At 45.5% G+C, this 23,685-nt stretch overlaps 1 protein-coding gene across 3 annotated transcripts in view; it reads right to left on the bottom strand.

Moving 5' to 3' along the window:
• ESRRB (estrogen related receptor beta) overlaps nucleotides 1-23,204 on the bottom strand; it is a 151,498-nt gene extending 128,294 nt beyond the window's left edge. Inside the window, exons 1-2 of one of the 3 annotated variants that reach the window (XM_035328226.1) lie at nucleotides 23,069-23,204; nucleotides 17,530-17,730 (exon numbers count right to left, since the gene is read on the bottom strand). The gene's annotated coding sequence lies outside the window, so the exon portion shown is untranslated. Of the gene's footprint in view, nucleotides 1-2,656; nucleotides 2,723-17,529; nucleotides 17,731-23,068 lie in introns of those variants that run through there. The other 2 variants (XM_035328227.1, XM_035328228.1) reach the window with 2 other exon arrangements.
• Nucleotides 23,205-23,685: the final 481 nt, after the last annotated feature.

Here is a 23,685-nt window from a genome sequence, read left to right as displayed (position 1 = left end):
TCACAGTTACCCCTATTAGACAAAGACACAGCAAAAACAGCTCAAGCTTGAAAATATTGGGCCAATCAATGGAATCCAATGGAATGCAATGGAATCTTCACCCACACATTAAACCACGCAGATAATCTTTGTCCTTTCTCCCATGAGCCTCGGGATGCTTCTGTGCACATCTGGTTTATGTGACTTAAGTGTGGAACTCAATCACCGCTGCTTTTGTATCAGGGAATGCAGGTATGAATAAAAGTTTTAAAAGACACTAAAAGTCAGCTCTTTTTTTCAATTTTGAAATTTTCAATTTCAAACTCTAGCCACAAACTAAGAACAATCGTAAAGCACTATGAAGTTTCACCAGCAGAGTCACGCTACCCTGAAAGTCTCACAAGCCCAAAATTCCAGGACAGTGCTGTTAGAACCCGGCTGGAATTAGTGAGGTCTGAATTTCACCAATTTCAAACAGGGGCTACTTACAAGACCAAGAAAGATACCAGAAAAGGATAACTCTTTTCACATATAGAAAATGAATGTCAAAAAAAAAACTCTTTCAGGACTGTGAAAACAAAAACATAAGGCATAAACAACATGCAAAAGGAAAAGTTTGACTAGTAACATTCCCAGATGCTTGGCACACATAGTATTTCTTGTAGATTTGACTTAACAGGTAGTTAAATATACTATGCATTTTGACACAAAACAAGTACTCTGAAAAACAGCAGATGCTCAAGAGGAAACAACTGATATTAGCACTAGGAGTTTTATTTCCTTATTTGATTTTAATGCTGAAAACTTCTTTCTACACCCTTTGTGCAACCAGTATCCTTAGCAGGATACTTTTGGCAGATGCTGAACCCAGGGTTCAAACATCTGCATCCAGACCTTTCCAGACCTTTCATATACACTCCAGGATTGTGCGTATCATGCTGTCTGTCGTGTCAAGTCTGTTATCACCAGAGTAAGTCACACTGCTTGGTTAACACATTTGTATACCTTGCTTCTACCTATTTTATTAATTTTCAGGTATGTGACAACGACCAAGATTTTCACAGAAGTCCCCTACCAGATTTAGCCATTCTAGCTGAAGATGTTACCACCTTCTGCTGCCTGCCAGCTGGAGATTAGGGCTCCAGAAGCTCTGTGGCAAAAGGGAACCTTTGGGAGTTTTCTAAACTGCTTCAGGCAAAGGACATCAAGTTAGGGTTCCATAACTTTCCTGGATTAGGAAGCACCCAAATCTGTTCTTTCATCTCCAAAGTTGCAGGCAGAGAAAAGTCTTCACCCAGCATCTGTGGCAGCTTAGAAGAGGCTAACCATTGGCTTTAACAAGAACCAGAGCAACTCCAGAAAAACTCTACTCTGCCTTGTTTTTCTGAGTCCAGCAGTAATAACAAAGAAATAATAAAAAATGGCTTGGTTCTGAGCAGCAGAACACGTATCAAAGTATGCCCAGAGAATATCCAGAGTGGGCACTCCATTCTACACATACACACAGAAATAAAACCTGGAAGGATTTAACTAAAGCCTACAAGCATTTGGGCAACCATATGCCAGATTACATTTAAACACACAACTTTAGTCAATCTGTCGCACACAGTATGATAATAGAGCCCCGTCTACCCTTACCTCACTTAGATCCCTCCTAAACTTCCGCTTCTACTGCAGACCTTTGCCTAAAAGAGCTTCTGTGTTTACATCCAGCAAAATACAACGAAACAGAAGACTCTCTTGGATGCACTCCTACCTAAATTGGTGTAACCACGATGTACTCTCTCTGGAAACCACCATCATCTTCTTCCAATCGCATGCTGCAACGCATTTCACCGACATTGGGCTGTCAATTCCATCACTTGGGGCAGGCGCCTTTCTCGCTTTCAACTTGTTGTGGATGCTTTGCAGAAAAGCTCATTGCTGTTGCTGTACCACTTGTTTAGGACCTTGTTTAGCACCAGCAAGTCCACACCTGTGCTGGCAGGGCATTAGCTGTGCACTTAGACAAATCTCAAAGCAGCACGGCCGCCTAGTAAGGTCGGCTTCAGGCAAGAGATACTGTTTCATGTTCTCAGTGACCTTGGCAAATGGTGGGGAGGGAGAGGAAGCGGGGTAGTTTTATAGCAAATAACTATTGTAATAAAGCTCATTGCAATTCTGATAGCAGGAGAAGGAGGACGAAGTGAGATTTAAACTAGTTCTGGTGCCAGATCAAATAGGAGGGATCAGGGCTGCCAGAAACAGGTTCCCCCTGGGTTTTTGTTTTTGTTTTGTTTTTAATTCAGATTCCTTCAGAGAACTTCTACAAAACCCAAACAACTACATTATAACCACAGACAGGCCTAACCATAATGTCTGGCTCCAGATCTGAACTCCTTACAGCCAGACTGTTAGTTCACCTCCCCAGAAAAATCATCACCATTTTCCAAAGGCATGCATGAGGGTGGGAGGTTATGACTGCTCCCTCTTCCCCTCCCCAAGGAGAGGCCACATACTCTTTGAGTGTCTTACTCAATAAAAAAAAAAAGATATGAAAAAAAATAAAATAAAAATTTAACAGATTAAGCTCCTCAAAGAAAGGGGATGTTCCTGGCTGCAGATATCCAAATGAGGAAAAAGCCTTTCCAGAAGCCCTTCAGGCACAAGCTGAGGGGCTTCAGGGCTGCCCACCCACCTCCATCCACACAGAGGACATGCCTGGTGGTTGGCACCATCCAGGTGAGCCTGCAGAGGAAAGCAAGTACCAGCACAAGCTTCTCAGCCTCCAAAACAAGAAAATAAAGGGAAATTCCAAAGTGGATCCCTCATGAGCCCCCTCTGAAGCAACACCACCGACTTCCCAACCTGCCTGATCCCCAAGTCAGGTAAATTGTGTCTGAAAGACCCGTACCCCTGTCCAGAGCTGGTCTGAGGGAGAAGGCACAGCTCTCACCCTCCCCAAAATGCCATCAAACAAGCGTCATTCAGCACATCTACATCGGGTGTCCACATCCAGACTGTCTGTGGCGATCTGCAGGGGGAGCTTCTGTGAGTCGAGGCTGGGGCTGCTGCTGCTGGACACAGGTGGCCCCAATGCACAGCACAGCTGAGCCCCTCAGCCGGGCTGGTGGCACCTCAGGGAACAGTTTAAGAAAGGGCAGAAAATGTGGCATTGGCAGTGAGGAGTGAGAAAAAACTGTGCCACTCAGTGGGGTGGAGGAGGGAAAACAGTCGGGAAGGAAGGGAGTGAAGTTTTGCCTGGAAACAAAGGGGAGGTGGGGGAAGGTACTTTAGTTTTTATCTTTGTTTCCCACCATCCTACTCTATTTAAATCAAAAATAAATTAAAATATTTTTCCTTAAGTCGAGTCTGCCTTCCCCTGACAGTAATTGGTAAGTGATATCCCTATCCTTACTTGACCCACAAAGTTCTTCAATTTCTCCGCCATCCTGCCGAGTTAGGGGAGTAAGAGAGTGGCTGGGTGAGGCTCTGGCAGCCGACCATGGTCCACCCAACAGTGTCCCACAGCAGATGAGAAAAATCAGCTTTGTTCAGTAGCTCTCCTTCTGGACCCAAAAGCCAGCAGGCCAGCATTTCCAGGCAGTGCTCCCATGCCAGGTGGGATATGCCACAAAACAGGAGGAGACAGGACACCATAAATAACCCAGAACAGTGCTGGGAACTGTTCCGTTACTGCAGGAGAGACTATTCTCTCACACAAATCATACCAAAACCCTACCTCCAACTCCTGATGAGGGAATTAAGCCACCAGATTTGGGAGGCACTTGAGGGCACATGAGACTTCCACAGACACTGTGATGTGTCTGCAGAGGCCTGCCTCAATTCCCTCGCTGGCAGTGAAGTTCTGCTGCCATAATCACTCCCTCACGGTGGGTAAACCAAACACGAAACAGCAGATTAAACACTACTCTCACAGCAGCTTCTCCAGTTCATAGAACTATGGCTGGATCCACTCACACTCCTGGAGGAACGAGGATCCATGTCTTCATCTAATGCCTCTCACCTCTGTGCCATCTAAAGTAACTTCTGAGCCCACTCTCTGGCTGCCAGGACTTTGGCAGAGAGTTGTAAACCCTTGTGGCTGTTCTGACCATGTACAGACCCAAGTAAAATCCCCTCTCCCATATCTCTCTAGGCTAACCAAAACAAGTTATGCTGAACTTGGGCTTCATCTTAGCAGTAAGTGAGGTGGGGTTTTGCCTTTTCACTGCAATTTTGCTGCTGTCGCCTCTGCTTCTTCACCCCACCTCTCCAGTCCTTCTTCATCCCAGGGCTGCCAGTCACTTCTGAAAGCTCTCCCCACCCAGACCCATATGGCATGGGAATCCTTGCCACCCTGCAGTCTGGAGCACCTCAAAACTCAGCATTTCCTCTCCAAGAGGATGGAGAGGGGGAAGGAAAAGGGCAGGAGCCTTTTCTTTAGTTATTCATATCTGCAATGAAAAAGTGTTTTGCAGAAGGATTTGGTGTTCCCCTGTGCTCCCCGGCAGACAGAAATTCAGCTCCTCAGCACAGAGCTAATCCCACATGAAGGAGCAAAGCTACAGCATGCACAGAGAGAGAACAAGCTGCAGGGACCACCAATGCCCCTGCCAAGTGTTACTGCTCATGTCAGTCACTGAGGATTTGGTCCGGGGGTCCTTTGTACCAAGAAGACCTGAAAGATGAGCCACACATGTGGTCCCAGCAGAGAGGCAGCAGTGCTGGGGAGTGCCATGATAACTTGGCTGTTGCTCAGGCAAGTGCACCACAGCTACCCCTCTCAGCCAGCCTGAGCCACATGTTGCGATTTAACACCCCCCACAGCCTGAGAAGGACCCCCCCCAAACCCAAGAATTCCCCTGCCAACAGTCCAGAGCCCCTCTCACCCCGTCTTGTGTCACCACATGCCACAGACAGCATTCCCCTTGCAATGCATCTGAGCACCCCATGGGATAGCACCCAGTGCCTGCCCCCACGCTCCTGGGCCTCGTTAGTATCACACCAGGTCTTCCACCCTCCTTCCAGCCCCCTTCCAACCCCCCCAGGTCCCTTCTGGGCACAGAGGTGCCCTGCAGTTCACCACAAACAGCTCTCCCATTCTTAACCTGAAGTGGATTTACCCAAAGCCCCTGGAAACAGCTGCTTGAGGAAGGTTCCTGTCAAGTCCACATTTCAGAAGCAGACATTTGGTTGCTCGGTCCCTTGCTGCCGCTTTAGTCCACGCTCCTACCACACTGGGACCTAGCCTTGCCTGGAATAACCAGTCCTTACCATCGCTTCTGCCTAGGGCCCTGCGGCCACCAGGAGGAGAGGCCCAGCTCCTCGCCCGTCCCCTTCCTTGAGGAAGGTGTCAAGGGCATGGCCTCAGTGCACGTTTGCACCAGGCCATGATTCCCCATAGCACACAGAGAGGAAGATCCAAAGCACTCACACGTAGCTTCTTCCCTGACAGAACACACCATGCAGCTCTCCTGCGCTCACAAGATTGAAAAAATTCCATAAACTCACAACTTTTCTGTAGCACATCTGTGCAATAGCAAGTTCTGTGCAAAAAAGTGGTAGACTGAGCCCTCTGCACCTTTGTGAGGCAGGGCAGTGGCTTCAGAGCGCTTTGCAAGCAGGTAACAGAAACTTCAGCAGAAGCAGACCTGTTTTTATGTCATGTAGCAGGTAAGGGTGTGTTAACAAAACAGAGCTCTAAAGGGCTACTTCAGCACACTCTGAATGAGCAGGTTTGGATTTTGGCAGAAAGCACCATTCATAGGGACCTTACATCCAGATGAGAATCAGGCTATACTAATTCAAATGGAGATCACCATGAAATAGCATCTAGGCTGAGTTATCTCTGTGTGGTGCTCTCCTGTGTCCTGTAAATACACATTAAGTTAGCATAGACAAGAACAGAACCTCTTGCTCTTGAATAAGTCATGTGCCTTGACATGAGCCCATGGGATCCATTCACATGGTGAAGCACCATGGAAACCTCCTGCTCTTTGGGAAGCCTGTTCTCCAGAGTTGTTGTGCTATGCATGCATTGTTCCTCTGGAGAAATTTCTTTTTGCTACATTATCAGATGACACGATTCACAATTTTAGATTTGTAGAAATTGAATGTTAGAAAACGTATAGCCTGTGGAATTTTTTTCATGTCTCCTTCTTAAGTTCCTCGAGAAAACAGCTTATGTTTGGAAAAATAAAATAAAATTATGCTGTTCTCCACTTTCTCATTTGTCCTAGCTCTCATACGTGCAGGAACCAAGACTTCATTTTGGAGGCAGGTGGACCAATAGGTTATTTCACATTTCTCAGGTGTATTAGCAGAGCACCCAAGAAAGTGGTTTCCTAAAGCTCTGTTACCATTTCATGAACGGGAAATTTAACAAAAATGTGAGTTTGGGAGGAAAGGTTTAGAAGTCTTCTATGTTAGAACTATTGCTCTGACTAGTAATTTGGAGAAATTGTTACTCACTGCAGAATACTTTAATCAAAGAGTAAATAAGACCTGACACCAAAAGCCACAGTATTAGGAAGCAGGCCCCTGCCCTGAACTGCTTATTGATTCCCTTCTTCAGAAGTGATTTCTTCAGCCAGGTTCTCCATAACTACAAACTCTTGTTTCACCTTATTCTTCAAAGTATGCAGAGAAGCTGTTTCTGCATTATTACATTATGGTCGCAAAATGCTACCTGCTCCCTTTGCAAACATTGAGACATGAAGACGGACAGCCTCAGTAGTCCGCGTAGTAACAAGATTGCAGAGAAAACCCATTCAGACATTACTTTTATTTAGTGGTACAGAGCAAGAAAAAAAGTAAGGCAGTTACCTAACAAAAATGCCATTAAGGCTGTGACATGACAGAGATGACTATGGAGTTACTCTTCATCTCTGAGAGTTAGTTTATGCTTCCAGATGCCTTGTAAATGATAATTTTCAGCACAACTAATTACAGACACACTGTGGTGACTCCCCAACCAGACTTGTATCCCTTTTATGTTATTATTATTACAAGCATCATTCAGAACCTGGACCCTTTGACACTAAACACCATGCATATGTATATATGCAAATATGGTCTTTATTGCAAATACTTTGTAATTTGAGGCCTGGTCTGCATCATTTTTGTACAAACATAACTATCCCACTTCACAGGAGTGATTTTATAAGAACGCTGCACAGAGCAAAGTTATGTAACTATAACCAGATCTATGTTAGTCCAGCTTACATCTCCAAAGAAACTATCTATGCTGAAAGAAGAGAAATTCAGTGAAAACCGGGGCATCCACAAGCTAGAGGACAGAAGATAAGAGTCAATATAGACATCAGCAGTTTCACATCTGTGTTTTTACAACTGCACCTCAACTTACCTCCTGAAAGAATCTTCTATTGGAAATTTTGGGTGTGCACTGCCTTCTCAGGGATGCGAAACAAAGGTGCCTTGTTTCTCTTGTGTCTGTCTTTTTAACTGTATTATTCTGAGGCTGCAATGTTATTCACCTCTTACTAAATTCCAGGGAATCCACATGCATTAGCAGTATTGTGAACGTTCAGAAATAGGGAAGCTCATGCCTTTCTAGTTACTAGAGAATCTCTGCGGGTGTGTGAGTGGCTGTATGTGTGTGTGAAAGACTGACCGACCAGTAAATCCTCTGAGGCACACGCAGTAAGATACGAGCCTCAACTGAACTCTTCTGTAATTGGGGCATTTGGACAGTCCCCGTCCCATGCGGATTTCCTGAACTCTAATAAGAGTGAGCTCATTCTGCAGTCTTTCCCTAAGGGATAATAATAAGGTCTTTCTCTTCTACCTGTCACCTATTTCATGAAACTTGCATGAACTTAATACCTTTCAGACTTCTGACTGGGTGCAAAATGTGTTCAAAATTAGATAAAAGCTTCAAACATTGCAGAAACTTATCCAGTGTGATAACATACGCAGCATTGCCTTAGAAAAGCAGGCCTAACAACAAATCTGAGTTAAACTGACAAGGCATTTTTCTAAGGAATAGAATGTTGCAAGATAATCTGTATTTCATTTACCTAAAAAAAAGTGGGGGGTGCAAAACAAAACTTTCACTTTTAAGCCAAAAAGATCTGGATCTGGAATCAGGAGCCTTCACCAGTGCAGTGCTCAGCTTCACCCCTGTTCACTCCTCTTGTGCTGCCATACCCTTCCTCACAGAGCATGGCCCACCTTGACTGCTCTGCCTTATGTGCAGCATGGGAAGAGGGCAGGGATGTGCTGGTATGGCTCCATGAGGCTGTCCTGATGATTCTGTGACTGGAGGCAGATTTAGGGACAAGTTTCCTTGGCCCCAGCATACATGCATGTGCTAACCGTCATCTTTCATATGTTGATAAATGGTCACGCACAAACCCCTGGAACTGAAAGCCACATTGTTGTGCTAGATTTATTCCCTCTTCTTAACATGTTCTCTGTTTCAAACCACCTCTGTTCACTCTGAGTCTCTCAGGGACTGTGTGGATGTGAAGCAATGGCAGGCTGCAGCCTGGACACCTTCCTTTGTTTCCCTTCAGTGCTGTATTACTCCAAGGAGGCTGGGTTGGTCCTCCGCATTCTCAGAATCCAACTTCCTACAAGGCAGGTTTCTTGGAAGAAAATGCTGCAGACAGCTATGTTCTCTGGAGTCAAACCTCAGGATAAATAGGTCTGGATTGTGTTGGTCCCATATGAGGTATCAATGCTATGTCTTTGTCTTTTCACTTCACTCCTCCCCCTTCACAAATCCAAAACACTTTCTCTGAAAAATCTCAACTGCACTGATTTCTTCCCTCTGCAAGGGAGCCTCGAGCCTGCACTGATATTTTTAGGTAACCCACTTGCTCAGTTTCTTTCCCCTCTGTGAATAGATCCTTCACTTATTCTAACTCATACTGCCGCCACACACGTTCCTCATCTTGTTCTTGTTCTGGCACTCTCTCAGAACTGTAAATGCAGCACCTACTTCTTAGATACATGGCTACACTATCTCTGCTGGTTTTTGTGTCTGAGCTCTCCCAAGGCTGTACGCACTATGACCAGCAGTACAGAGATCATAAGGAGACCTTGATAATGCTTCAACCACTTAATATTTTTATGTAGGAAGCCAAGCAAAAGTTCCAATTAGTATTTTTATGATTATTCATCAAGCCTGATTTAGATCCTTTTCCAAAGGAAAGGGAGTAAGATACCCAGCCAGCAGGTAGCCTACAACTGAAGAAGTTTCTCATCCAAATTCTGTCCTGCTTCATAATAGCAGTTGGCATAAAATATTGCTAGTCTGGCAGGAGGAAGCTTTGGTGCCAAGTTTATTGAAGTACGAACAAGGAAACTGGTGACAACACAGGACGGGATCGGTCCAGTTGGATGGCTGCATCCAACCCCTACTGCTACTGCCTCAAAGGAGTTTCCCATTTGGTACTATGACCCGGGTCCCCACTCCTTCCCGAAGCAGAAGATGGAATCTTAGGAATACCTTTTTACACACACCTTTCAGTCTGTGTGCTTTCTTCTTTTCTTAAAAAAAAAAAAAAAAAAAAAAAAAAAAAAAAAAACTTTCCTCTCGCTCTCAGTCTTTCTGTTTCCCTCTCCTTTTTATTGTGGCCCACAAACAAACCCCTTCCCCAGCATGTCAACAGCAGTGGGAAGTAACCTAATTAATAGTTCCTTGATAGCCTACCCCACACACGCACACACCCATCCCCCCAGCATCCCACTGGCAATACAAGAGCCCTCTCTAAAGAAAGGAAAATATTTCCATACTAATTAATAACAACATCGGGTATTTCTGGGCGGAAGGATCTCAGATTCCCATCTGGGCCTATATCTCTCGAGCTGACTGAGCAATTGTACCTCAAAACACATTTCCCTTTCCAAATCCTTGTGTCATTAACTGTTTATGCTGCTCTCTGCATCAAACATCTTTGTCAGCTTGGCTTGTATGTTAACTGGTATCTTTGCAGTTGAGTTCAGGATAAATTCCTTCAGCGCTCAGCTTGTCTCTCTTTCAGAGCACGGCATTTGCTCATAAGCCTACATTGCTTCCCTTATGTCTTCTCCATCAGGATTCATGTGAGCCAAGGACCTTTCCGTGTTGTGGTTCTCCAAGGACACAGATGCTACCAGATCCATTTAAAATGTCTCTGCTGCTTGACATCCCCTGACATCCACTTCACTGTCTCTGTTTCTGCCACAACCTCTTTTAAAAAATCAAGTGCTGCTTTTGAAGCACGTCCGCAGAGGTGGAGGATTTCTCAGAGTTGGCTGATCTATGGCACAGATTTACTCTATATGGCTTAGTGTTTCCATGTAATAGTATAGTCCTACTACTATCTTCTCACGCTAGTGGGAGATGCTTCACTGAGGACTGTGTACATTTGGGCTTGCAGGGAAGAGAGGGAAAAATTCTCATATGGTCCATCCTGGCCTGGAATCACCAAAAGGAAGAGTTTTGTCTCCTGCCCCTGGAGATGACCTGAGACAACCAGACTAGTTAGTTCCTCTATATCTCGGGCCAGCAGAAGAATGAAAAGCAAATAAAGACAAATGTGGGAAACACTGGTGCTTCTGAAAAAAAAAATACAGAAAGGCACTGAGAAAAACCAATAGGGGTCCCGTACCACCTACCAGTTCCTTAAAGCTGTGACAAATGAGCAAGAGCATTTCCTACAAGCCCTATACAGACAGCGTTGTGACAGCAGACACCAGCATTGAGACTGACAGACCCCATCCTACACGCTACAGGACACCAGGCTGTCTCCAGGGACTGTCAAAGTAGCAGGAACAAGAATAACAGCTACAGAAGGGTTCACAGCAAGCAAGAAGATTCCCATAAGCATGGGTCCCTCTTCTACACAGAATTAGCTGGAAAAATATTTTCAGATAAGCATTTATATAAAACAAATGTATAAGAAGCACATTTACTAAGCAGTGAGCTGGTGAAAGGTATCTTCAAAACAGAGCAGTAAAGACCTGTAAAACACAACACACAAGGGAGATAAGTGAGGTGCCTCCACATATTCTGTTGCTGTGGTACTGCACGCACAGCCCCCACCACGTCACATACTCCACGTGTCCATTTCCTATGCCAGCCTTCCTCTGAAGAGCCCCACCCAGCTGCTCGCCAAGCCTCCCTACATCCTCATAGCCCCCAGTGTCTGCCTGGCCACAGACTTGCCCAGTCTCCCCACACCTCCACAAAAAGCCTTGCACAGCAATGCCTTGCATAGCGAAGCATGTGTTTCCATCCACGAGGCTGAAAGAAGGAAGGAAGGAACGGCAGAAGAAAGGATCCCTTTTAAAGGAGGGGGAAGAAGGATGGCAACAGAGGCAAATAGGAGGGAGAGTGAGAGGGGCCATAAATTCCCTTCTAATTCCAAATAATTCCGATTACATGGATGAGTAGTTTTCAATCAGAAAGATAATCTCAAAGATAGATGGCAGGATAATTGCTCGTTGGCGCGACGTAAATATTGTGTCGTTTCTATTAATCTCAGCGAATCGGGTGTCAGGGTTGTCACTCATTCATCAAAACAAATTAAAAAAAACATATTAAAAAAAGAGAGTGATGCTAGAGGGAGGGGGATGTGTATCCAATAAGCAGCCAAAGGCGTGCAAGGTAACGAATGCTGCTTACATGCTGTGTGTATTTTTTGGTTTATAAAAGCTAAAAGTAATTCAGGCAGTAGGTCTTTATTAACCTCTGCAAGGGGCAGTGCTGCATGCAGAACAGCAATAAGGCTGCAGAATGGGACTGGGATAGCACAAGGGGGGGAAGGAAGCATACAACAGGCCCCAGATATCAGGACTAGGTCATCTGGGCATGAGGCACTGCAAAATCACAGCCCCTGGGAGAAAGGATACAGATCACACCATAAAACAAGGGCAGTGCCACCACCCACCATGTGTAGGAGTAGGCAGGGAATGGAGAGTGGTGTGGGGAGGTTGGCAAACCGGGCACACGGTGCTCCTTGCTGCAATTTGCCAACCAGTTGCAGGATGACAGCATGTCTCTACCTCACTGTTATAACCCCTACCGCCCTGGCACTGCACCCCTTAGGCGTTGTGTCCCCTCTCCCCATCTCTGTAACTTGCCTGGCCTCAAGCACTCTCTTTATGGGGCAAATACAGCCCTTCAGTCCCTTGGCCAGGCAGTAGTCTATTCTCTTGGTTCATTTCTGCTGACCCAGCAGGAAAAAACAACCCCATTTCCCAGCACTCTCCCTTTCTGAATGGACCCTTTACTTGCCTGGGTACACACCTACAGGTAATACCTTGGGTCACACTCTGGTCATTCACCATTACATGACCCTGGCTGCACAGATAATTTCCTTGGGAAGACCCTCATTTCACTCTGATCTCTTTCCTGTGGGTTGACACCTCTTTTCCCAGGTTAGAAGCCCTGATCTTAGCATCTGTGCATGGGATTTTCTCTGGTGGGTGCTGGTCTGAAACTACCACTCACAGCACAGGGCTGGCACAGGTTTGCGGGTCCAGACAGCTTGGAGCAAATGATCTCAAAGGTATGTGGGAAGCCTTTTCTTTCTCCTTTCCCTAGGGTATAATCACATCATTCCAAGAGTGGAAAACTTGCACTATAGACCATGGCCTTCAGCCATGCCACCCTGTGCTGCACCCCACAAAAGCTGGTGGACCAGTCTAGATAAGCATTTGGACACGAGCACCCCAGGGAACTCGGCTGTGGGCAGGAAGCTGTTCATAACTGAGCAGGGAGGTTCTCCAAGTCAGAACTAGTTGAGCCTGCTGCTCACTGCTGTGATGTGACAGGGAGGCCTTTCCATGCATCATCCAAAGTCACTGAAGATTCTATGGTCCTCTTACAACAAGTCTCCTCAGTTTGGTGTTGTCTATGTAATATTTTTGTGGGGCTTGAAAACAAGCGTTCCTTTCCCTGCCTGCAGTCTGGAGTGGCCAAAACACTGCTTGAAGCCTGGGCTCTGACTGATGTGTTGCAAGTACTTTGGGATGAAAGAAATGCAGAGGTATTATGTTTTTAGACCAGGCTTAGTCTGTCAGCTAAGACAAGTTTTACCCTCCTGAGCTCCAGGAAGAAGCTGACAGATTTTGGCTGTAAGTTAGCTTAGTGCTTTGCCAACAGCCTGCTAACACAAGGACCTGAACCAGTGCCCAGTGGCTGTCTTCACTAAACGGATTTGAAAAATGCTAATATTTCATCCCTGGCCACAACAGTGTTTCTGTTCATTTACTGCTGTTGTTTGTTAAGTGAACTTATTTATTTAAAATGCCATTCTACAGGCAGCTCCTGTTGAAAGCTGGAAACAAATTCCCCATGGATGTCCTCATGCCAGGCTATGGCAGACCTGGTCCCAATGTAGGCCAAGATTCATTAGGATTGAGTGCTGTTCTCACTGCATGGTCCTCTGGGACAGAGGGAGCGGAGAGACTTGTCCCAGCGATACTTTTAACCTGTCAATCCAGCCAGCAACGCAATATCCGCTGGGGATTTCAGCTGCTTCTGTGATCCTGCCTTATCTCCCTACATCCCCTGGCGTGCCCGCCACTCGGTGAAATGTCACTTCTCTCTCTCCTTCTTCCAAGATGGAAGTGAACTTGTGTGCCTGGCAGGGGGGCTGACAGACATGAGCTGAAAGGCTGTCAAGGACCCTCTGAAAAGCGGGCAAGCCACGCTGTGTCAGATTTCGGGGTCTAACACTGCAGCTTTCTGTCTGCTCTTGGGCCAGCTCTAAATGGAGCCTTTGATAGGCAGCCAGGCAGCTGTCATCACAGGGTCAGCCTCAGAAGCAGGAGGGTACGAGCACCTGGGAAGCACATGCCAGTGTGCGGAGAATAGCAGCAGCATTGTAAGGCTGGGCACTGCCGGGAACCAGGGGCGCTGGAACAAGGGGAGAGCCGAGTGTTAGACAACGGGATGCACCGAGTGCCTCTGTCCACAAATCCCAGAGTAACCTCAGTTCCACGGTGACTTCTCATGGGTGAAGTACCACCACAAAACCAGCCTCCTAACTCCTCAGTGCTCATCTCTCTCGCTAAGAAATTGGCCTAACGGAGACTCCTAAAGGGGAAAGCGTGCAAAGAAAGTTCTCTCTGATAACCACTCAAAGTCATACCCCACTTCCCATGGGTGGGAACAGCAGCAGCCTTTTACTTTGCTGTGGCTGAACTCAGGGCACCTAAGCATGAGTAGATGTTCAAGAGCAGTGTGCCTCCTCCCGCTACATCACAGCTTTTCCAGCAAGCACCCTAATACAAGAGGCTCATCTCACCCATGATGGCTGTGAGGGAAGAATAAAATGGTACACTGAAAGGAATCTCCCTGACTGCTTCACTCAGGGGCCTGACACCCATGCCCATGCAAGCTGGAGTTATAATTAATAGCCTAATGTACAACTTCCAATTAAGCCAGTGCTGTCACTCCAGAACAAGAGTGGTCCTTGCTTAGACTTAAGGGGCTTTCAAGTTACACCTGAAACACCTTGGTATGGGAACCAGCTGACAGTCTGCACCCTCAGATAATGCTTTTTTTCTTTTCTTCTTCTTCCAGAGACACTTTTGGAAAACCAGCACCGGTGGAGTAAGAGTTCTGTCACAAATGAGAGATTGGATGAAACTGAAAATGTTAGTAAATAGTGAACAGCTAGTCGTCACCAAAAGAACAAGTCAAAAACTCTGTTGCACCAGGGTCTGTCTAGGACTACTGATATATAGTATGAGTGACCTGAAAACTGTTGGTAGAAAACTGCAGATGACAGCCTTGTTTAAATTAATCAAGGTAAAAGTGGACTCAGAAGAACCTCAGACTGACAAAGCTGCATAGAAGGGCAGACAATTGTGAGTGAAATCCAGCATCAGCTAAAGGCAGGCAGGGCAGACTGTACTCAGCACTTCCATAGGGCTGGAATTTTCATATGAATACAGGAAACATGGACATTTCAATAGCAATGACCTTTAATTCTACAGCAGTGTCAAGAAGAAAAAAAAAAAAAAAAAGAAAAAGGAAAACCACAAAACACCACTCATTCAGATACCCCAGGAAGGAAATACTAAGTGATAATAGAAAGGAATTTTTCCCCTTATGTTCTGTACAGAGGCACTGTCTTTTAGGGGAAATGCCTTTACCCTTTTTTTCCCTTCCTCAGATACTACCATAAAGAGCACACTGGAACTATGCCCTCTCTCAGAGAGAGCTACCACAGTCAGTTAACACTGGATACCTTGTGGATGAAGAGAGTAAGAAGAGAAATGCAAAGCTGAGAGATGAAAGTGCCTGAAGAAACCACTACTTCTTTGCAATAGAAGCATAGCTTCTATGGCACAGCACTCAATGACAGTAAAAAGAAAGTCCTCATTTAGAATATATGAAGCTACATTAACTCATGGGACTTACCCCGAACAGGTAGCAGTCAAGATACTGATTAAGCAGGATTTAAAATAGGATTAATTAGGAGTATGAATTATGAGGTGATCTATTCAGGCTCTCCAGTCCTCTGTTCTCTCACCAACAGCAGCCAAAACTTGCTGCAAGAATCTCAGAGCACTTTGGGATAATCTGCCTCCTAACATTAGGATAGGAATATAAATTATAATCTCAACAGAGATTCAATTTAAACCTACAGCATGTAGTGTCCTACTTCCCCAAACCCTCATCAGCTGGCAGGACTTTGCACGCTGCAGGGTGACGGTGTTCCTACAGAAAGATTAGAACTCCTGTCCCCTCACCTGGCCAAGGCACCACCAACTGGATCCACCTTCTAGGAGAAAAGGCAAAGAATACCCGCACTTGGAGGCTGAAGTCAATCTCAAACTAGCAGGAGAAGAAATTTACCCTCCCGACTCCATGCTCCAAACCCAGCTCTCCTGGAGCACCTCGTATCAACCACCCTGGGAGAGAGCACAAAAGGAGCAGGCAGATAATTGGTGCAAACTTGTATGATAACTTCTGCAACTCAGCCCAACTAGGTCTATTTCAAGTGCTGGATGGCTCCTTTCTGTGCAATTCCTCTGCACGTTGTTCTCTCCAGACCTCCCTCCTCTGCCTCTCTAGATGAGGAGATAGCTGTGGTCACCAGAAGCTACAGGAAGATAAGTCTAACTTGTTACCCAGAGGCAGAACAACTGCACTGGCCACGTGAACCCAGCTTACTGGGGTCAGACTACAAAGCACTGCAGGGTACAAAAAGCCATCAAAGGGAAAAATGATAATCTTCCTTCCCTAGTTACATTTCCCAGCTCTGCCTCACCCTTTCCTGACCTTTACAGACTGACAACCCACTTAAAGATGAACATACACACACACCCCTTGCACACAGCATTCCCCACATGGTATCACAGCCCAGGACCAGCCAGTTCCAACATTCAGTGGCATTAGGATTGATGCTACCCTATGAAAACACTTTTATCGTACGTTCCCTTTAACCTGCTCTACTTAGGATGGGATAGCCCCAGCAGAACCTCTCCAGACTGGTGAGTACAAGCTCACCCTAAGAAAAGTTCACTCATTTCCCCTCCCTGGAGCACTATGAGGACTGTGTAGAGACATCATCACTGCATGAGCACCTCTGGGGACATGCAGGGCCCTGCTCACTCCTGCTCCCATGCAGGGCAGCACAGCACTCATGGCTCCCGGGTGTGAGAAATGCAGACCTACTCCTCAAGGGATGGATTTTCAGAGTCCTCTGGACAGTGAGGTGATGTGAGAGAGGACACCTCTAGCTAGTGGGGAACATAGGGGTATATTTACCACGTGTCCCAGCTGAAGAGCAGGAACGTCAAGGGCCATAAGGCAGCACAACCTGCAGCAATGACCCAACATAATCTAGGCCTGACAATAAGTGAGATTCCCCAACAGCACAAAGGGTGAATGTTAACCTCCTCCAAGAGCCCTACTGCTCCATTTTGTCTCTCAAATGCTAAATAGACAACACACTGAAAGGGAGAGTCCAATGTTGCAACAAAAGCCTGGAAGCCCTGCTCCAGAGCCTGGCTCACCCACTTTAACAGCTCTCTGGCACTGACTTAATTACTTCCCTGCTCCTCTGTTTCTCCACAAGTTCCTCTAGGGATGGTGTTGATCAGGGTGTCCATGCTTGAGTAGCTCTCTGGAGATGCTGGGAAGGGAATACTGGAGAAGGACAGAGCAGGTTGGTTACACAGCATTTGGTTACAGATTGCACTCCTTTCCTGCCTCCATCAGCCTTCTGCTCCTGCATTGCAGTCAGATCCTTCTGATCCCACACCTGGACCCTATTCAGACCCCTTCTGTCACTGATTAGCTACATTGCCCTGAGGGCACCCTAAAGGCAGAGCTCCTTACAGAGGGCACAGGTCTCCTCCAGAGCATGCTCACAGACTCAGCTGTACACACACAGTGCTTCTGACCACACTCCCACTGGCTAATCCATCAGCACTCAGACACAGACTACATGGCTATCCAAACATGAGGCCTCTGTGAGGACTTCCACTGACTTCCACAAACAGTGAGTCACACTCATTTGTCTCTCCAAGGAACACATTCTTAGGATTCCCCCCATGAACAGTAACCTACCAGTCTCCAGATACCAAATGACTAACCTCACATGGCTGCACATCCTCCTGGCACTGCAGTCTTTTAGGATTCTCTTCTCCAAATACCACGTTCAATCTGGTTTGCTTTCACGTGAACATCTCCTGGCACCAGGAACCTTTATTTCCTACTATTGTTTCCAATTTCCAAATCCCTTTGGCATCTCCACATCACAGTCACTGGTTACAGTGCTCCCAATTTAGTTTCCTCTGTGGATTTAAATAATAGTCTACTTTCCTCTTCTTCTATATATCTAATGAAAAGGATTAATCATACCATGCTGAATGCTGATCCCTGTCCCACCTCACTGGCCATCTCATACTATTACATACCAGCTTTTCACTGACTAATACCAGATCTTTCTGTCTCAAACTTATACGATCCTTTTATGACGATCATCCTTTGACTTTCAGTATCCATCCTTTGGTTTTCAGTATCCATTCTCTTTCCTATCTGGAGAACAAATGAACACTGCTAATGGGATTTCATATAGCAGAATCAACTGCTTCACTAGGACTCAGATACATGTAGGATATCAGACAAAAAGGTGAGTGAACAAGCAAAAGTAAGTGAAAGCTAAGAGCATTTGCCTGGCCTGGTTTACTCTCCATACTGTCTTCACAGATGTCATTACCTGCTCCTAAGAGCTCCACATCATTTCTTTCTCTTTTCCATCACCTCAGTTTCCAAGGAGATACCTCCACCGCAAGAACCTCATTACTTCTACCATCCCTATCTTACTTCCAGCCTCCCTTGAGCACATTTCTCCTCACATCATCTTACACTAAAGCTGGGAGTAAGGAAAAAAAGGTACATTCTGAAAAGCTCAAGAATTATCTTCAGTAGCTGGAGGTACTTGCATGCAAAGGCACATCAGTGGATGTAAAGTCACATTCAGCCCTGGAAAGCTCCTCACTGCCAAATGTCCTCATTTAGAAAAGGGAGCACTCTGGAACAGGGGTAGGATTCTCTATTTATGAGCAGAGCTCACTCACCCGAGGCCACCACACTGACAGGTGAGCTGACAAAAGCAAAGCAACATCTGACACTGCTGAAACCTGCCCTCTTGCCCCGGGGCCAGCAGCAGAACAAATGAGGTTCTCTGGATGGGCACCTCTTCCTCTCTCTCAGCATTATCTCCCTTGTTCCTGGCCAGCTGATGAGGGAATTCTCTTTCCAGACTTCTCAGAAGAAGGAAGTCGCCGTAGAAAGCGCTCAACATGAAGAGGAAATCTGCAGCTTCAATTACAACTGCTGCGTTTAAGCTGCCTGTGGATCACTAATGACGATGCTGACAGATATATCTCAAGAAGAATGAGACCAATGCTCTACCTCATTCTGAGGTCTGGGAAAAAAAAACAATAATTTATTTGTAATCTGAACATCTCCCAAGGAAGATGGCAGGGCAAATGCGTCTTTCCCATATGCACAACATTTTCTGTGTTAGAGTACAGGTCCATTTTCCTCCTCAGGGAAGGCAAGATACACTGCTTCCCAGAAAGTCTCCAGATTGATACAAGGTTATTATGAGCGGACTAATAGATACGTTAATACTTGATTGGAAGACCAGTCTCAGAGGGCAATGGCTATATACTGCCTTGAGGTCAGTAACAAGATGTACGCAGGGGTGCATCCTGGGACCCGGCCTGTTTAAAATCTGTATGGATGATTTGAAGGAAGAGAACATGCTTTGTCACATCAAATTTGCACTTGACACAAAAATGGGAGGTGGTCAATATACCCAAAGCACAGCTGCCATTCAGAAGGACCTACACAAGCTGCAGGAGTTGGGCTAAGATGAATTATGGAATTCAATGACAAATGCGAAGTCCTACACCTTGAAAGAAATAATACACTGCAGCAGTACATGGCATGCAATGCCTGGTTGGGCAGCAGTTCTGCTGAAGAGGACCTGGGGCCTGATGGGCAGTAAGCTAAGAGCCAGCAGTGTGCCCTGACATCAAAAATGGCCAACAGTACCCTAAGCTGTACTCACAGGACCACAGCCAGTCAGTAGGTCAAGGAATGTAATTATTTCCCTTCACTTGACACTTGTCAGACTACATCTTGATTATGGCATTCAGATTTGGGGGCCTCAGTACAAGAGAGATTGATAAAGGGGAGCAAGTTAAATGGAAGGCAAACAAGGTGGCCAGGGAGGCTGGAGCATGTGCCTTGCAAGGAAGGGCTGAGGGCACCAGGCTCATTTAGCCTGGAGAAGAGGCAGCCTTGGAAGCACCTAGCAGCAGACATTCAATTCAGACACCTACCAGGAGCTTATCAAGAGCTAAACTCTTTATAGATGCATGTGGAGGGATGGCAATACTCAATAGATAAAAAGAGAAACAACAGAGGTTCACAGTGGATTGAAGAAAAAGCTTTTCCAGCATGAAGACTGTCAAACATTGGTACAAGCTGCACAGAGAGGCTGTGCCACCCCCATCTTTGAAGGTTTTCAAGATGCAACAGGATACTTTTCATCAAGAGCCTCCAAAGATCTTGTCAGTGATCTCACTTAATACTTAAAATAAATAAATAAAGATTTAAAAGTCCCATGAAACTCAGGGAAAGACTGAAGCGGTGACAGTGAAGTTCCCATATTCTGAAAATGACAAAATGGATGTTGTCAGGGAACTCCAGATTGGTTAAGCTTGATCTCAGCCTGGACAAAACAACGAAACAGTTAATTCAGAATTATAATGGGAAAAATAAAATCAGAGGCTAAAAATATAATGGAAACTAGGTCTTGTTAGGCTGCTACCCTGCTGCCTTCTCTCTCTGGCTCTTTCTTCCTTTTTTTTCTAAGGCAGGATGACAAGCTCTGGGCTGGGCTGCAGGGGAGAGGGGGGCAGACCTTTGTCCAAGGACTGGCAGGTAAGAATGCTGGGGAGAGCTGTGTCCCCATGGAAATAGAGGGACAAAGCTGGGGGGTACAATCTCTGCTCCTGATTAAAGGCAGGCTGCACGCCTGCCTCCAGAGGAACAAATATCATGAGGAGCTTGGGGCAGCGTGAGCAGCTGGGCAGGGTACTGAGATGTGTGCTGGTCTGAAGCAAGGAAGACGCTGAGCAGAGTTGTCAGGAACCAGTGTCTCCCACCATCTTCATGAGCAGATGAGAACAAAGGACAAAATTATTTGCTTTGAACTTCCTTCTATTACATCTCAAGTAGCAAATGCATACTGTGAGCAACCTGCGTGGTATGCAATCTATGGATTAAAAACTGCCTTTCCATTTGAGATCCTAGAGCGTCTGTCAGCGGTAAGACAGCACTAAACAGAGAGACTAGCAGAAGCTTGCCTTGGCCCACTGCAATTCCAACTCGTTGGTTTACATACTACATACAGATTGGTGGAATGAATTGAAATGAGGAGAGAGGCTACACTCAACCACATAATTAGAATCATTCCTTACAACTCAGCAACACACAGCCCGATGCAAAGTACAAAGTGGGACTGATGCTGCAGGGGATCATCACAGAGGCGTACTCAAGAGTGCCAGGCACTACACGAGCTCTCATGTAAATCTTGCATCTATCACGTGGGAAAGTTTGAGGAATAGGTAAGCATCTTGCATGAATCAATAAGGCAGTCATGAGATCCCTTGCCCCACAGCAGGTGCAAGCTTTTTGCTCCCTTGTTTATTCAAGGCTGAGAGGACATAGCATGGCAAAGCACCTGAGAGCAGGGTGCCAGTCTTGTAGGCAGAACCATACGGAGTTCCAGAGCCAGGGGGCTGAAGGGTGCAGCTTCAGAATGAGGTACCGCCATGCTGCCTCCTCACAGTAAGGGGAATTATACATCAGATGAGGCAGATGAACTCACAGTGGCTTAGGGCCCTTTCCACGAGATTAGTTACAACATGGACAAGTGTTTATGAATCCTTGCAGACATTCTGGATGAATGTATGTTGCAGGAATTTGTTTGCACCCTGAGCAGGATACACCATCATGGATTGCTGCAAGACAGACTGCACACATCTGAGAACTTATTAAAAGCTGTCTATGGGGGATATGCAACAGGGCTCTGTGCAGATATGGACAGATTGCACAAGGTCAGTGGAGACATGACTGGCTCACAACTAGCCCAGTTAGTTGTATTTGCTCTTTCCAAAAGATCAGTTCCCCAAAAAGACCCTCATCTCTATCCTTCAGTAATCAGTCAAGGGTCAAAATAAATGCAGAAACTGTCCCAGAAAATGAAAGGAAAGCTGATTTCATACTACTAATTTCCCTTTTACTGAGAGCTGCCACAAATAGTCCCCAGTGCAAGTCCTCTTTGATATGTAGGCTAAGAGGCAAAGTAGTTCTGAGTGCTCCCACGTCACTCCATAAAAGCACTGCAATAGCCCACAATAACTGACCACTAGCACCCTGTCACTACAGTTCCTGCTCTACTCCCCATGCTCCTTTTTGCCAGGAGGCATTGTCTATTCAGTCCTTGCTGGATTGTTTTGTGGAGCACTCTGATTAGCACTGAACCAAAATCACGCAACCCTTGTGGACCTTTTTTCCCCCCTCCTACTACCAGAATGAGATTTCATCTTGATGTTCAGAGCCTGGAGACCCAGAGGCCAGAGGTCACCACACGATCCACTGAGCCACCCAGTCCCTAGATCACAATGTTAACAAATCACCATTTATCTTTGTTACTGCAGCAAGTGTCCAAGGCAAAACGGTGCCAAAGATCACATCTGTTGGGATAACCTATTGATTTGTGTCATATTCCGCCCAATCCCTATTTTATTCTTGCTCAAGCAGAGGTCAAGGCAGGTTAAAAATAACTCCTTCAGTCTGAGGTGCTGGACTGAGGAATTTAAAGGCAGCTTGTTCTTCCCAAGGGTGGGGGCTCAAAAATCTCTCCAACAAGCAACAGGAGTAGTAAAGCCACAGCCATCACCAGCAAGAACTTGCACTTGGGGAACTCATGCCACGAGAGAAGGTTTTGCAGCTTTAACTAATAGACATTTTTTTTTTTTTTTTTTAGATAGAATAAATCAGTCTTCTTAGTTCATTCAAGCAACTAAGCATTAAAAAATTTACGTGATGTACATACACAGTGTATGCTTTGAAGTACCAGCACAGGCTGTTGCAGCTTCTATTACAGCATTCACACCTCCCAGCCAAAGTACACAGAGCAGCATCAGCATAATTCATTGGCCTTATTCCACAGTAAGTTACGTTTTTGAACTTTATTACGGGGTAAAAAGAAGAAAAAGATCAGAGTTGAAGGTGTTACTGCTGTTCCTAACACTTATGTTCATGTATCATTTTTGTCAGAGAACTCCCTAGGTAGATGCAAATTTTTATTTATATTATTTTATCCCATTTCAAAACACTTTATACGGGAGTTAAATTGCCAACACTTTAGAGATATTTTACCTTCCATTAACATTATGGCCTGTAGGAAATTAAATTTTAAACTAATACACATTTCCCCAGCTTCTTCATTAAAGAAACATAATGTTCATTCAAAGCAGAAAACAGATCTTTAGAGCACCTACATGGACTCCTGAAAATTTTTCCCAATGATGCAAAAGAGGATCTTACCTTTACTTGGGCTTCATAATTCCACTCGTATACTCAGATGATTATGAAAGCTGCCTAGTTTGTTATTTCATCTTCTTCTAACACCAGAGTTTCTGATATTCTTACCAAAGCTCAGCAGGTTCTAAGAGAGCCCTAACAAGTGGACAAGTCCTCTTTTACTCTCCACACAGATACACATTTGAATATCATTCATCTAATGACCACACTACAGAAGGCCTCTTAAGTCTTCTGCAGAAGGAAGGAGATTAAAGCAACCTGTGCTACCAGGTGGTAGAAATAACCACTGATGGAGAGAAAGAGAGAATAAAACCAACTTATTACCAGCATCTTGCCTGTAGATGAGAGGGTATCAAGAACTGCAATGTGTCTCAAAGAATTCCCTTGCTTATCCAAAAAAAAGTGCTGATAAAATTGCTTCCCTTTCCACTTCCTCCTTGGAGCTGAGGGGCCAGTATATTTCAGGAGCACACTTTAGTCATAGTACTCTGGACAAGAAACAAACAAACAATAACAACAAAAAAAACTGGCCTTGTGTAGAAGAGGTAGTGTTGCCACAACGATGTGCAGGACCTCCTTGTGAAGTGAACGTTCAGAAACCCCACCTCCGAGAAGATGAT

Source organism: Oxyura jamaicensis, chromosome 5, assembly GCF_011077185.1.
Source record: "Oxyura jamaicensis isolate SHBP4307 breed ruddy duck chromosome 5, BPBGC_Ojam_1.0, whole genome shotgun sequence".
NCBI lineage: Eukaryota > Metazoa > Chordata > Aves > Anseriformes > Anatidae > Oxyura > Oxyura jamaicensis.
The sequence above is the reverse complement of the archived record's forward strand: the minus strand, read 5'-3'. Positions and strand labels throughout refer to the sequence as shown.